At 37.4% G+C, this 15,688-nt stretch overlaps 2 long non-coding RNA genes across 2 annotated transcripts in view; both read right to left on the bottom strand.

Annotated features, from left to right (window-relative positions):
- Positions 1-429: 429 nt before the first annotated feature.
- On the bottom strand, positions 430-6,163 carry LOC138918568 (uncharacterized). Its single transcript, XR_011428091.1, has 4 exons — positions 6,054-6,163; positions 4,367-4,488; positions 3,253-3,401; positions 430-2,972 (listed from the first exon to the last, which is right to left on the bottom strand). It is a non-coding gene; the product is annotated as an uncharacterized lncRNA (long non-coding RNA).
- Positions 6,164-6,753: 590 nt separating this feature from the next.
- LOC102148162 (uncharacterized) overlaps positions 6,754-15,688 on the bottom strand; it is a 72,568-nt gene continuing 63,633 nt past the window's right edge. The window contains exons 5-7 of the long non-coding RNA XR_011428090.1: positions 10,239-10,384; positions 7,787-7,886; positions 6,754-7,425 (exon numbers count right to left, since the gene is read on the bottom strand). This is a non-coding gene — a long non-coding RNA (uncharacterized lncRNA). The remainder of the gene's footprint in view (positions 7,426-7,786; positions 7,887-10,238; positions 10,385-15,688) is intronic.

Below are 15,688 nucleotides of genomic sequence, written 5' to 3'. Positions count from 1 at the left end.
CACCTATAGGTCCCCAGTAGTCCATGACCCCAAGAGTGGGAGCTCCTGGTCCTTATTCTTCGTGGCTTAAGCACATACTCAAGACAGGAGACATTTGCTCACAACCAGGGTGACCATATATCTTGGTTTTCCTTTCAAAGAGAGCCTATAGGATAGTCATGACAAAGCGGATTCAAACTCAAGTGGATTGGGTCGGCTAACTCCTCTTGTCTCCAGCATAATAGAGAAATATTTGGCACTGCTGTTTCAGCCTGCCAGCAAAAGCAGACAGTTGTGAGTGACCACTGCCTTGTGCTGAGAGGCATGAAGGCACTGAGCTGCAAGTCGGAAATGTGAGAAGTGTGAGAAGTTCTCGGTGAGATGTATGTGAAAACATGAGTAGGAAGCAGGGCTGAGTAGTCATGACGTAGAGCAGACAGAGTCTGTCCCTTTTTAGAGGACACTGAAGAAATGAAACTATTTATTATTGTTTTATGATGCTTTTTATGATTTTCCAATAATTATTTCGGGCAACTATAAACTTTAAAAAAAGTTCATTTTAAATGAAAATAAAGCATTGGGTTTCTATTTTTCAAGAAAGTTGATGATGACCCTGCACGGATGAGACTGGTTTTCAATGTTTACCACCCACAGAGAGGGGAGGATCAGGGCCACAATGATGCCAGCGACAGCTTCTGAACGAGCGTGAGTATCCACTTCAAAGTTACTGGTTATTTTTGAGACTTGACCCAAATATTATTTAACAGCTTTAGAAAATGTGCGTTTACATGTCACTCAGGGAAGCGTGATGTTTCATTTCGATCGATGACTCTTGTTTCAGTTCATTTCACTCATTTCTTTTAAATTCTAGGTTTTCGTGTGCACCTACGGAGAATGAAGCCTGTTCATGCATTCACTCCACTGGCAGAAGAAGGTGTCAGAGTTCAATAGCGCCGGGTTTCTATCACTGTCATCAGACACGGCAAAGGGAAAAGGAATTGATCGCAACAAAGCTCCCAGTTTCTCACCGCGTTAACAGAACCAGAGTCAGGCTTTTGGAAGTTAATTCCGTCAAAGTGAAACATGATTGTAAATGCTTCTATAAAATCAAATACAAAGTTCGAGGTTGAAGATAAGATAATAGGCTTTGTTTGCTTGCTTTTAATAATGACACATAACAAGCACAGCATCGTGGTAAAACAATGTTTTTACTAAATTCAGAAACCTGTGAACTTGGTTGTGGTGTACACATAATTCATAATTGCATCCAAATAAGTTTTACTCTTCTATCAAATATAGAAATAGTACCAATATTTTGATACATTCACATTTAGAAAAACTCAACTCCAAAATTTTTGAAGAAAGCTAATGGGAATACAAAAACTACTTTAGCATGGCAATTTATACTCTTTGCTACCCATCATCATTCAAGTTTTGAAATATTTGAGCCTTTGAAGAATCCTAGTTTGATACCTAAAGTGGTTTTGAACTCTGGTAACAGAATCCTTATACTTTGCAATTTGGTTCAGAATCACTTGAAAATCGCTAATCATATTATTTAATAAATCAAGTGCTCCCTAAAGTGTCAGTTTATGAAGATTTTAGCAAATTGTAATTATTCAAAACAAAGCTTCTGAACTGGAAGATATTGTAAATTGTTCCTGTAAAAGCAAGAGATGAACCAAACAAATTAAATAGTGAGAAGTTGAAAAGTATTCAAGATTTAAATGTGATATTTTATAATTGTGTTTTGAAACAAGTTGATTTACCATAAATATCATTTGATGGAGCTCCTATTTTTAATTGAGTAAATTAATATTTTGTAGCAAATTAAAGTGAACTTAGAAGGGCTACAAATACGCAGCATCTAAATTTAATTACCCTAAAAAACATTCAAAAGAGTCTTGTGAAAATATCTGTTGAATAAAGGTATCCTAAATGGAAGTACCTGGGAAAACATTTAATCTGAAATATCTACATATTTTAATTTGAAAACAAATCAGAAGTGAGAATATTATGAATGTAGAATAATTTGTTTTTAGATTGCCAGTTTCTCAGCTCCGATAAAAAGTGTATTTTCTCATTTAAAAAATCATGGTCATACATATATTTCCTTGCTCTGTCCACTAAGAGGGACTAGAAGCAATGACACTCCAGTAGCAACAAGCGTACTTAATGCCCAGATCTTGGTTTCTAATGCCAGTCTCTAAGGAAAGGAATCAGGGCTCCTGGGAGAAGTGGCTGAATTTATGACTGGGCAGGAAATATACAAGATAAGCCTGTAGCATCTAGTGGTGCCAGGAAACAAGGACATGCTAAAAACAAAAATACCTACATTGATGGCAGAATGTCAAAGGGACACAGGAGACAACTAAAGAAACTCCCAGCGGCCCCAACCAAAACAATTAGAGCAACAATATTAAGTAGTATTGGAATATAACCCGAAGTATAAAATAAACATCCAAACATCCATGAGCTCATGCTAATATAAATAAATGACTAAATAAATAGGAGAGAACAGACAAATTTTTCATGCAGAATTCCAAATAATTTATGTAGATATTCTCCCCTCAAGGAGGTGGAGCACAGCCCCGCTCTGCTTAAGTATGGGCTGTGAATAGTGACTTTCTCCCCAAATGGACAATATAGAAAGGGGAGAAAAATAACTTTGCAGTGGAGAAACCTGTCAAACACCAGCTCGGTCATGTCATCAAGGTTGGCATCATCAGGGATAATTCATGCTGAGAGTGTGTGCCCTTGATGTGATCCAAGAATGAGACTTTACCTCTGTGGTCTTCCCCTCAGACACACTACCCCAGTCTAACCTTGAAAACAACACTAGACAAATTCTGATAGAGGGGCATCCTCAAAACCTGAGCAATCCTCCTCAAAAGTGTCAAGGGCAGCAAAAACAAGTCTGAGAAACCATCACAGACAAGAGTAGCCTAAGGAGACATGACATTTAGGTGTTAGGTGACATCCAGAACAGGATCCTGGAATAGAAAAAGAACATTAGGTTAAAACTAAGGAAACCCAAATAAGCTGTGGATTTTAGTTAATAATAATATACCAATATTGGTTTACTAGTGGTAACAAATGTACCATACTAATGTAATACATTAACAATGGGGGAAACAGGGTGAGGAGGTATATGGAAGCTTTCTGCACTCTCTTTTAAATCTTTCCGTAATTCTAAAACTGTTTTAAAAAAATAAGATCTATTTTAAAAAACAATAAAAGCATGTACAGAAGGGCACGCATTTTTCCTTTCACCTTGTACTCCAACATGGCTCAGCTGGCACTGGCTGTATCCTCAACTCAGTTGACTGGAAGGTCTCAATATATTGTACATTCATTTCAAGATTGTAGGTGTATTTCCACTGAATTCAAGTCAGGATTTCTTCCCAGAAACAACTCTGAATCTGCACAAATACTACAGTATGTTATGATTTTGAACAAACTCTTCATTAAATGCATATTTTGTAAAAAGAAAAAAAAAAAGAAATCAATTGTTGTCCACAAAGAAGAGACGATTTCAGATTCAGTAACCATAAAATGATACCTTGAAAAAAATTGCCAGTAATTTTATTTTAAAAATTAAAAATAATAATACACTATTGTAAAAATGCCTTCAGAAAAATGTCAGTGACATATATCAATACTATGTATGTTTACAGGTTTTTGTTCTCCTCAAAGCCCGAGTACATAGTTGTATATCCTAGCTGTAGGTCATTTTAGTTCTTCTATGTGGGACGCCGCCACAGTATGGCCTGATGTCTGGTGCGTAGGTCCATCTCTAGGGTCCTAACTGGTGAAGCCTAGGCCGGCAAAGCAGAGCATGTAAACTTAACCACTTAGCCACGGGGCCAGCCACTCTTTGCAGGTTTTTCTAATCCTCTCTGAAAATTACTTCTACTGAATTTGCTCTTGATTTTAAAGAATCATATTCAGTGAGAAGGCACTCACTTTCTATATATTCTTCATATGGAAATTTTTATATTCATGAACACTTCAGGAAAAAAATCCTTCTGTTCGTTTCCCTTGTATCTAATTGAACGAATACCCAATAAATGTTTTGCATGCATTTTATTTCCTATTAATTAATCTTGTCTGATTCATCTTAACTCTTCACTCTTCAAATGAGGATCTTCCTATTGCTAATTTTTTTCACACTGGAGTATTTCAGCCAAAGTATTTTCACAGGCATTGCCTTTATGCCTCCATTCAGAATAGCTTTCTTTAACAAAGATTTTGCCACTAAATGCTGCAATTTCTTCCTTCTAAATATTTTACATATACATCTAACCCATTCTTGTAATGGTACTTGTTCTCACATCTCACTCCTTTAGTAATATTCTTTTGATTGTTGAAAAAATTATCTTCTCACCTCAACATGACTTGGTATGTGTCCATCTTTGTAACCAGCGAAATGTACCGCACACTATAGCAGACTTAAGCAAAACAGATTGCAGGAGGAACCACAAATTGGACCAAAACCTGTTGGAAATACTGTTGCAACAGTATAATTGAGGTTAATAAAATGATGCTTGCTACAACATGGATAAGCCTCAAAAACACTGTGCTAAGTGAGGGAAGTCAGACACAAAGACCACATATTATATGACTGCATTAACATGAAATGTCTGTAAAGGCAAACATATAAAGAAAGACTAGTGATGCCTGGGGCTAAGGGGTGGAAACAGGAATTGACTGGAAATGAGAACAGAGGATATTTTTGGGGTGATGGAAATGTTCTAAATCTGAATCATGATAATGTTTGCATAATTCTGTAAATTTATTAAAATTCATTGAATTATATACTTAGAAGGATAAATTTTATGATTATAAATTATACCTCAATAAAGTTGTTTTAAAAATGCTGTTTATCAAAACGGTGGTGCAGGCTGACCAACTCAGCCAGTTTGGCATCATTGAGATGAATTTCTAAACTTGAGAATTATTATAGTTATTTTGTCTCTGAATCTGCTCAGAGGCAGCACCGTATTTCACAGGAGACAAATTGCAACCCCAGGGTATAGGAACAAATGTGTTCAGGGCCCTTAACACACGACAGAAACTGTGTAAAGTACTTTACAATGAATAAGCTCTATAGAGAACTTAAGAAATTAATTATTCTGGATCTTGTAATTACTTTCTTTTTTATTCAGCCATTACTCCTTCACTTCTATCATTTCTGTTTGACAACTTTTAAAAAATAACCTCTTGTCTTTCTTCTTTTCATGGTTTAATGTCAGCTAGAGTTTTAAATGCCCCTTTTCTTTTCATTAATGCAAAGTCCCTTTCTTTTTGCACATGAGACTACTGAGTTCAAGCAATTAGTTGTAGAAAAACCTATGAAAAATTTTATATTTCCATCTGAACTGAAGCTCCTAACCTGTGAATAAATAAATGTCATTGATGGGCTAGAAATCAATAAAGAAAAACTACAAGGAAAGGCTTTGTTGCAAGAACGGGTGCTCTTTAGCAAACCTTAATTCCAGGATATTTATGGAAAGTGTTCATGAATGTGAAACAAGGGCATTATCTGCTTCTTTGTACGATGAGGGGAAAAGACCAGAAAGGAGCCAGTTAATAAAAAAAAGAAAATTAAAAAGTCCGGTGGTGAGAAATTGAACATATCAACCATGAAATTGTGTTAATTTGATAATTAAAGTGTCTTAGCTCAAATGTAGATCCTGGACACTTAACAAAATGGTGACAAAATAATTAGGACTGAAGGCATATTATACACACATTCATAGCTGAAAAGGATAAAGTGTAAAGCTCCCTTCAAGAAAATGCTTTTTGAACAGCACAGAGCAATTATGCATAGACTTTACATTATTTCATCATTCAAAGAGGATCTGGGAAGAAAGACAAGGAGACTTTCTAGTTGGGTTGAGTTCTGAAGGGCACAATCAGAAACAGAGGAGGAAGAGAAGATGAAAGGGAGAAGCGAGGGATGCGGAAAACTAACAAATGAAGAAGGATGAGTATGAAATCCTGCAGCTCAGCCGCTTCCTCTCACTTTTAATTTTCTGATTCTCTTTGCAGTGGTTACTCTCTCTCCTCACCTTTATTCTTCACGTTTTTGCCCCCTTCAGGATTTTGTCTAGTCTCTGTGCATATTTCATCTTCACTCTTTTCTCTCCTTTCTTCTCATAAAAATAATCATTAAGGCAAGAAAACTCTTGAGAAAAACGAAAATGAATGGTTTAATTTTTGTACCAAATTCAAGAGGTAGTGAGGAGGAAAGGAAAGCAATGCATCATTTCTGTATAGCTCAGACAGGATGGCGACCTTAGGAGAAAATAGCAAACCAGGGGATAGAAGCAGAGGGCTTTCATGGAGCAAGGGAATTCATTACAATACCTATTGTTCTGAGGCTGGGTGCGCGAACTGATATTTGTACAGTTTCAGCTGGATAATCTGGTTCCCCTGCTTTGTATCCGTCCCTTGAGAAGTTTAAATCTTTCCTTTTATGAGTATAATACAAAGATGAGTCCGTGGCCCAGTTTTTTAAAAAGTTGATTTTTTTTAAACATATTTTATAAAATAGTTAGAAATAGAATGGCCCCATTCATGCCAGGGTCTTCTCTTGTGTGTAAAGCATCCAGGGAAAGCATTTAACTGCTGATTTTGGATGAGGAGGAGAAAGAGGTAACTATATGCCATAATATTATTTTATACATCAAAGCAATATTCAAGTCATTTTATATAATCAAAACAATCATTTCACTTATTGCCCACAGCAACCCCTGGTGTCCATTATTATTTATTATTATTACGGTATATTCATTATTTCTATTTTTATTTCTATGATGTTTTATTGAGGTTAAGTAGTTTTTGTGGGGTCATTCGTGGCATACCTCTTTAGACATGAAAAGATCAGCCCCTTCATCTTGCAAAAGAGGAATGGAAGTGCAGTGAAATTAAGTGCCTCCCCAAGCTGCATTGCTCATAAGACGCAAACTTGGAAGTAGAACTCGGGCCTCCTAGAGTGCTCTGGCTGCGACACCCGGCTACCTTTCATTAAGCCCCACAGTGATCCACCAATATAAAAATAGGGCTCTCTTACACGTTTGCCTTGTTTTTAACTAGGTCTTGAAGCAGAGAATTCTTGCGTCTAAACTATTTTGGAAGTTGTTGGCTAACACCAGAGACATTGTAAGATTATAAAGGTACGGTAGAGATGGCAATTCAAGGCCAGCCCTAGGCCACAGTGAAGCATCCCTAATATTTCAGGAATTGTGAAAATGTGTCAGGATGGCAATTAGTAACAGATTTTGGATGAGGAATCTCAAAGTAGGTCTCGTCACTCCTGTCTTTCTCTCTGCAATTGCTGGATGCGACTAGTGCTCCTTTTTTCATGCCGTCTTCTGATTTCCTGTTAGAATTCAGGTTGACTTCCAAGCAGGGGGCCGTAATAATTATTCTTTATATTTTCTGAAAAGATAAAATTACGTTCTCATACGTTGTCCCATTAGTACACATAGACTTGAGGCAGGCAGTGGGCATCTGCCTAAGTCCTTTTTCACTGTCATGCCTAAATGCAGATGCAAAAAAAAATGGCCAAAAAAAAAAAAAAGGAAATCCTTATTAATATTCTTCATAATCACTTTTAAAATTCAGAGCTGTTCTATTTCTATGATGATTCCCAGAAAAAAATTCATGATACGTTGCATTAAGGTTGATTTCCTAAGAAAATAGTTCCTTGTGACTTCCCCCTGGTGGCTTCAGGCAAGTGCTCTAACCTCTCTGTGCCCCAGTTTCTCTTCTGTAAAACGAGCCTAACAATAGTACCTACCTCGAAGGCCAGCCGTGAGGGTTCAATAAGCAAAAATTCAAAGTCCTAGGGTAGTGACTGTACACGATCAGTCCCATATAACAGCTGTCAACTATTTTCCCTGGAAAAATACTAAAGTTGTAGATTAACTATCGCACAACTTTATCATCTTTTAGAATAGTCTTACCTGGTAGCCAGGGCCAGCAGACAAACAACATGAACGATCTGTGTTGATCATAAGAAACCAGACAGGCTTCCACCCCTGGGGTCTGCGGTGCCGCACGGGAATTTTCAGTGCTATGTGCACAGGACTGCGTCATCGGTAACAGTGGTATTTGAACTCAGATCTCGCCCTTTCCGCCTCAGCACTCATCTGCGAGGCTACAAGATTTATGGCTCTAGTATTTGAAACCCGTGTTCTTTGGAAACAGTTAACATTTGGGGGTTATCTTTATTATGGAAATTAATACTCTCACTGTTTTATTCATTAATATTTTAAAATGTTTATGATGAGACTCAACCCAAACCAATTTCCAAATCAAATCTGTCCCTCAGTAATTTGATTTGTCGGAACAGAGAACAAAAGCCTTACCAACAGGGTACTTTGAATGAAATTATAACTAATTAGGCATATGAATGCAATAACTAATTTTGGATGAGTAATTAGATGACTAATTATGTTGAAAACCGAACTGTGTACTTAATGAGATGACCGTGGCCAATTCTACCCACAGAGAATTTTTTCTATTAGTTAAACTTTTCATTGTTTTTGACGATCCAGGGACACCTGTTGCACAAAAAATGATACGTAAAGGTGTGAGTCGAGCCTGTTTTGATTTGCAATTTCCGTTCTGCTCCTACAATTAAGGCTTCTTTCTAAAACGTATGTTCCATGACTATATTTTTCGTATTTGCTGATAGTCTCTCTCTCCTTTCACACCTGTCACACACACACACACACACACACACCCCTTCCCGCCACCACCTAAATCCTAAGATAATTGCTTAAAGTTACTAAATATAGCTATAGTTTATTATTTCTGCTTGAATTTAGATCTACACAATGATAAATTAAACAAGAAGAGAAATAACGCATCGATTGGGCTATAGATAAATCTTAATCCATCCCGGAGAAATATCGGAACTCGCAGTTTCTCCTTTGAAAAGGCGCTGCCCGCGACCGGCTCAGATCACAGGCAACCTTGAAGCACACAGCAGTTCCGCTGCAGGCAGCTGGTTCTAACTAGCACCTATTTGGCAGAAAGCTACACTCAGGATTTCTGGTTTTAAGTTCAAACCAATATTTCATAGCAATTGTGTTGTCAGAATTCAGGTCAGGAAGTTGGCAGATGTTAATTTAAACCAAAGAAGCAAAAACAAACTCTGTTCACTTTTTCTTTTCTTATCATTAAGTTGGCAGCTCTACACAAACTCTCAACACAAAACAAACTGCAAGTGGGTTAGAGACAAACAGAGTGGCGAGGACTTTCTTAAAGTATTTTGATGTCTAGTAAACACCGAATAGTTTCTAAAATCAGACAAATAATTTAATGGTGGGAAAAGTGACGGTGTTTGTATGCCAGAAAATAACGCTGTTGGTTTGCTTTATTCTAAAGAGCAAGCTGAAAATCATAATAACCTTAGTTTTTATGAAATTGCTTTTCCTGGTCCGTATTATCCAGTAAGCCAGACTGTAAGGTAAGTCCCCAGAGAAAAGTCATCCACCCTGGTCTCTTCTTTTTACCTAGACTTCAAAAAGGCTCCCTTTTCGGAAAGTGTTAAATCTTCAAGAAAATGTGTATTTGTACCTGGAATCCAGTTAGAGTTAAACCTACTGTCCAGTTAAAATTCAAGATTCCTCATCCTTTTATGGTAAATGCAAAATTGAGGAAAGACTCTGTGACTCTGTATGAATACATCTGAATACAGGCATTTGTCTAAGTGTAACCAGCTTCACGTCCACCCCTCCCTTCCATCTGCACCTTACAGTTTCATGGGGCTAAGAAAGAGCTACCATGAATCTCTCCCATCTCTATCTTGAAAGACAATTATACCTCTACCATAAAATCACTTTGAATTAGAATTCATAATTCTTCAGGGTACTGTATATTGAAATAGTGATTTTTTTCACACTGAAGCAATTATTAAAAATTACCTGTTGTAGTCTTCAAATCAGTCACCAATTATTTGACCAGTGTTTGAAGATTATCAAGTGGAATTATCTGTCTGATCAATATTTTGTTTCCACGAGACCAATAAACTACGTGCGTCCTGGTTCCTTTTATGGCTCGCTTGTTGACTGAACATTTCCACAAAGATAGACCGTCACCACCAGGCAGGTCTTAGGTCTGTTATGTGATAATCTTATCTGGTTTGCCGTTTTATTTTGGTTATTTTTGCTGACCTTTTCCTTGCCCAAGAAAGCTTTCAGGAATGTGGGCTCTCAACTTAAAGATATTGAAACATTATTTACCTTAGATTAAGCACTTTGGAAGGTCTTGTTTCAGGAGACACATCATGCTTCCACATCCTGCCTGGAAACGATCTCTTCAGATGCCACAGGTGGTACATTAGTTGTTTCCATGCCAACGGTGTTGCACTTCAGGAGAATTAGAGACCCTTTAACCCAAAAAGCAAAAATAGAAGCTCACTTTGTAGTTTGTTTATTCCTCTATGAGAAAAGATAAAAAGAAAGCTTTGAAAGAGGAATATAGGTTCCACAAAGGTCCTTATGTGGAATTTAGGCCACATTTGGAAATTCACGCAACAAAATCCTGAGAACTTTTTTAGCTTGTCCTCTTTTCATCTTCACTTTTCTCCAGGTTTGGCAAAATGATGCGCTCTGCTTTAGGTGTTAGGAAAGTTAACATTCCTCCCACTTCCAGAAGGCTAGGCATTGTTTCCTTTCTTATTAGAAAAACTGATACTGTGTCAGAGAAGCTGAGAATATGAACAGACAGAGGAATTCAAAGTAGTCATATGCTTTTGTTTTTTAAAGGCGTAACTTTAGGAGCCACCAATTAGCACATTGTTACGTCTTTAGAACATCCTGTCCGCTGTACCTGTGTCTATGTCAGCGCTGCAGGTACTCTGGAAGATAGTAAGAGAATTTGAAACTAAAAAAGGTTTACTGAGTTCGGGCCACTACTGCCAATTTAAATGACTTTGCATAAATCATGGAGTCTGTACATAGTCCTAACTCATCCAATTCAATTAAGTTAGAGTTAGCAAATATTTAGCGAATGTCTCTAATATATGCTAAGCATTTCTTTGGTCCTGCGGAACGAAAAATACAAGCAATTCAGGAGAAAGAAAAAAATAGTTTGCAATTTATTATTGACCAAGAGCTAACTTAATACTAATATATGTTGGTATGTAAACATATGCTGTGTGTACACATGTGTTTATGTGTGTGTTCCTGTGTATTGTGCGCATGTGCACATGTGTTTTCCATGTTTGCTGAAAGCGTATACTTTCTAAAATACATGTAATTCAGGTTAGTGTCTTTTCTAAAATCTAAAGCAAAAAGACTTCTTTTGAATTTTTATGCCTGGTTTAGTGCTTTCTATATCTTATTTCATGTGTTGCTAATTATAGAATCGTACAGTACTATGATTTGTATTGAGAAATCTATTTTCCTAGCTTTTTGATATGATGCAGTACACACTTTTTTCCAAAGCAAATACATCAAACACATAGAACACACTTTACATTTTGCCCTTAAACTAACTAACTGGGATGGCTATATTTGTTTGATCTGTTAATACCTACTTTTTGGCCCTTCGTAGAAAGGACCTAAGTTTATATTGGCCACAGTTAGTGTTCCGATAGAGTTACTTCTGTACATAACATTCCATGATTTAGAATGCAAAGTATGCCTTCACTGCAGTTTGTTTATGTGGACATTCCCTGAAGTCGGTGTTCTAATTACAATGGAATTTCTTAGGCAAGCTACATTTCCATATACATTCATGAAAGATGTAAGCCTCAGGAAAATGAATTGAAAGAAGTCAAGATAAGCGTATCCCGCTTTGTCTTCTACCAAAAGTTTTCAGACACAGTTGGCCAGTGAATTCTATTGTTTCTAAAATTATTTAAACTAAGAATAGATTGATTTTATTGTGTTTTATTGCTTTATAGTTTGTGGGGATATGATATTAGACCATTAAAACTATACATGGCTACATTCTTTCCGATAACTTATTAACTACTCCCCAATTAAGCTAACACAGACCTCAGAGGCTGTGAAGGAGAAAACAGGTGTTAGCAGCCTTTTGTCCCGCACAAGATCCGAACTGTCACACTGATGTCAGGCGTGTGGTGGTAGGTGCTGAATGGTACTCAGGGGAGGAGGCCACCCCAAACAAAGATGTCATGGCTTCTCAAAAACACCATCAGTAAGTGGCTGTACACTATCAACACCTCATGAACTGAAATGTCTAAGGGTCAATTGTCAATTCTAAACTAAATATGGAGAAATAGAGAAAAAAAATGTCCGACTGGTTTCTGCTTTCCATTCGTGGTTTCGTAGAGACCTTAACAAGCTACCTCCTTTCACATCATGTGTTGCAGAGGAAGATTAGCACCATCACTGCAGCTTCGTTTCGGCATACCCCATCTCTGTCCACGCAGGAGATCCATTAAGAAGGGCTTCGTCCAAGGTCAAGCGTAAATTCAGCTGTGGAGGTTCCTCCAAGAAGGTGAAACTATGATTACTTCAAGATGACTTACGCTCCCCACTTAGCTTAGGCTGAGAGCACATGCAGCTGTATCGCAGCTGGGACAGCACCTGGCTTCCCAGCCTCTAGAGCCTCGCCCGGCACGCTGCTGCAGGGGCCCTGTACCCTTCCCAGTGGGGGAGGTGGAGAGGAAGGCTGGGAACAAATTTCAGAAGGCAAGGGACTTCTGAAGAAGTCTTCCCTAAATCATGGGAACTCTTCCCTCTGCACCAGGTGGCTACGTAACAAATACCACCCTATGTAGATATCAAATCTCCAATCTTCATCAGAAATTCTTCAAAGCAGTAGTATGTAACGTTACTTCCAAAAGTTACAAAAAAACTTCCAGATATTGTGAATGTATTTAAAACAGCTTAAAAGTACTGACTTATAAAAGTGAGAGCTTACCTGTAATCCTTGTCAGTTGAAATAAAAATAGTTAAATTCTGTATTTTTAAATAATTTTGTATCACGTTTTATAGAAGCAGGAAGAGTAAGAGTTACACAATTGAAAGATGTGTTTATTATCCTGTTTGCTCTTAGCCAAGAAATCCTAAAGAGTCCGAAGTAACAGGACTGCTGTGTGGAGTAGGAATGAGGCCATTAGATGATGAGTCTTTATTGTTGGTCAAATTGGAAATTAAAAGAATTAAGCAAATTCTGAAAACATAAATGAAGGAAAAGTTTGAGATCAATCTATTCAGGTCTGGAAATAAATCAGATAGATGAGTGTTAGAGCTGAGCATCCCAGGAAGACTCGGAATGCGAAAACATGTAGTTCCCTCCCTCACAGAAGCAAACGATCCAGGAGGGAAAAATTAGCGTACCTGAGGAATGCAATGGGAAGAGAGGAACTAGTGGTCAGGAAAGTGTTCTTGGAGCTGAAGATAATAGTGTCTGTGCTACCAGTACTTAATTATGTAAAATAATAATTCACACTGGAACACTGGCATTACTATATTTATGTCTTTAAAATACTACTATAGTATTACCATTTATGGGAGTGTCATTTATTGAATAGTGTGAACATTTTTCCACAAGTGAACTGTGAGATAACACAGCTGTTACTGTCCCCATTGTACAGATAAAGATACTGAGGACCATAGAAGCACAGCGGTATTGCATAATTCCGAATGGCACTGTTCATACTGTAGCCATCAGCGACTTTCTTAAGATACCAAAGCTGGTTAACGACACAGCTGGATCTTGTCGGCAAAGCTCCAGAACGGGAGTATTACAGTCACACGGGCGTTTACCAGCTGAGTGGCTTTGGTCCTGATGTTTATTACCATCATCATTTATTTTCTTTGTGCCTCCATTTCCTAATCTTCAAAATGGGATAACAGTATTTGTTTTACACAGTTGTTGGGAGGATTAATGAGGTATATATGCAAAGCACTTAGTACAAAACAGACATTCAATAAGCAGTTGCAGTTGTGTTTATTATTTAAGGGCTAATATCTTTTGGGTTCTAGGCGAGAACTCATTCCAGCACATCCAACTTCTTATTTTTGAACACGGACTGCTTCCATATAGATATATCATTTAAACAGATATTTTACGTATAAACACATACACAAACTCACACAACACATATAAGAAACTTACACTCACATACACAGAACTTTTTAAAAAGTCTGAGAAACAGTTTTCTCAGTTGGAGTTTGCTTAGTAATCTTTATAAAACTTTGTTGATGTAACAGCTTAAATAGTATTCCAGTTCATGGAGTAGTCTAATTATGGGTTATATAAGTTCTTTTCATTAAATTATATCAAAAATAAAATTTGTGACAAGCACCTAAATTAGTATGTAAAAAAATATTTCCTTTCAGAACTTCGTGATGGTTTTAGCTTTGTTTAGAAAAGTCCTTCAAGTTTAATTTACTTAATCTAAAGATAATTAAAGATAATAAAATAAAAATTAATAAAAAAGTTAACTTCCAATAGGAAAAAAAGAATCATTATTGGAGATGAGGGAAAGAGGAAGTTTCATCTTTCAAACCTGGCTCTTAGCTTTGATAATATAACTTTGCAATAATATTTTCCAAAAACAGTTCAACTAGATGAAAAGCACCCAAGATGAGTATGATTAAAAAGTATCAGCAGCCTAATCCATCAATGTGTATTCCGAATATTTCTAATACACCCGTAAGTAATCCCTTCCAGATTTTGTATGTTCTTTCTATTTGCAAACGAACACAGCATTTTTCATTCATTTATTTTTTTCCCTTATTCATGTCTTCGTTTAGTCAGTTAACAAGAATTTATTGAGTAAATAGTAATAACAATGTGCACATGGGTCTGGAGAAGATATATCCTTGCTTTGGAGGAATTTAACATCCGTGTTAATCAAGGCACATAAATATCTGAGAAACAAGGTGTGACATGGGATCAGTAAGTCTCAGGAAGGAAAGAAAGCACTTCCACTAGGTGTCATCTAAGAAGCGTGACGGAGAAGGAGCAGCTGGGCTGAGGGGGACTGGCAAAAATGAAGCCAGCACATTCCAGGCGCAGGAGAGTGTAAGCAGTGTAAAGGGAGCCACTCTGTGGGGAATAGAAAATAGGATCACAAAAATTTTTGAGCGGATATTCTAGAAATATTTATTAGCAATTATTCATTTTGCCAATATTTTGGGGGGTTCTATATGTGTGCCAGGCACTTTCGTCTGCACTGGCAATGTAACACTGAATAAATCACCTGAAAATCCCTGCCTTCACAGGTGGTGGGCGGGGGGGGAAGATAGATATTGAAATAAATACATAATATATGTTATATGTGTATATAGCATGTTATATGAGGGTTGAACATTTTAAATAGGGTGTCAAGGATGGCCTCACTGAAGTGATATTTGAGTAACAACAGACCAGCAAGAGGTGAAGTAGCAAGCCCTAATGAGATACGAGGGAGGAACATTCTAGGCAGAAAGAACAGCTAGTGCAAAGGCCCTGAATTGGGAACATGCCTGGCATGTCAGAAAAATAGTGAGGAAGCTGGTATAACTGCAGAGGAATGAGCAAGAGCTGGAGGAGAAAGGGATGAGGTCAGAAACGTGGAGGCACTGGAAGCGGAACTTGAAGAAGTGGGCTATTTAAAGACTCTGGCTTTTACTTGCATTGACTGGGATGGGGAGTCTCAGAGGATTGAGCAGTGGGTGACTTGATCGGCTTAGATCATAAAAGGATCGTCCAACTCAACTATTGAGCG

The sequence above is a fragment of the Equus caballus genome, chromosome 17 (assembly GCF_041296265.1).
Source record: "Equus caballus isolate H_3958 breed thoroughbred chromosome 17, TB-T2T, whole genome shotgun sequence".
Lineage (NCBI taxonomy): Eukaryota > Metazoa > Chordata > Mammalia > Perissodactyla > Equidae > Equus > Equus caballus.
Note: the sequence above shows the minus strand (reverse complement) of the source record. Positions and strands in the feature narration are given on the sequence as shown.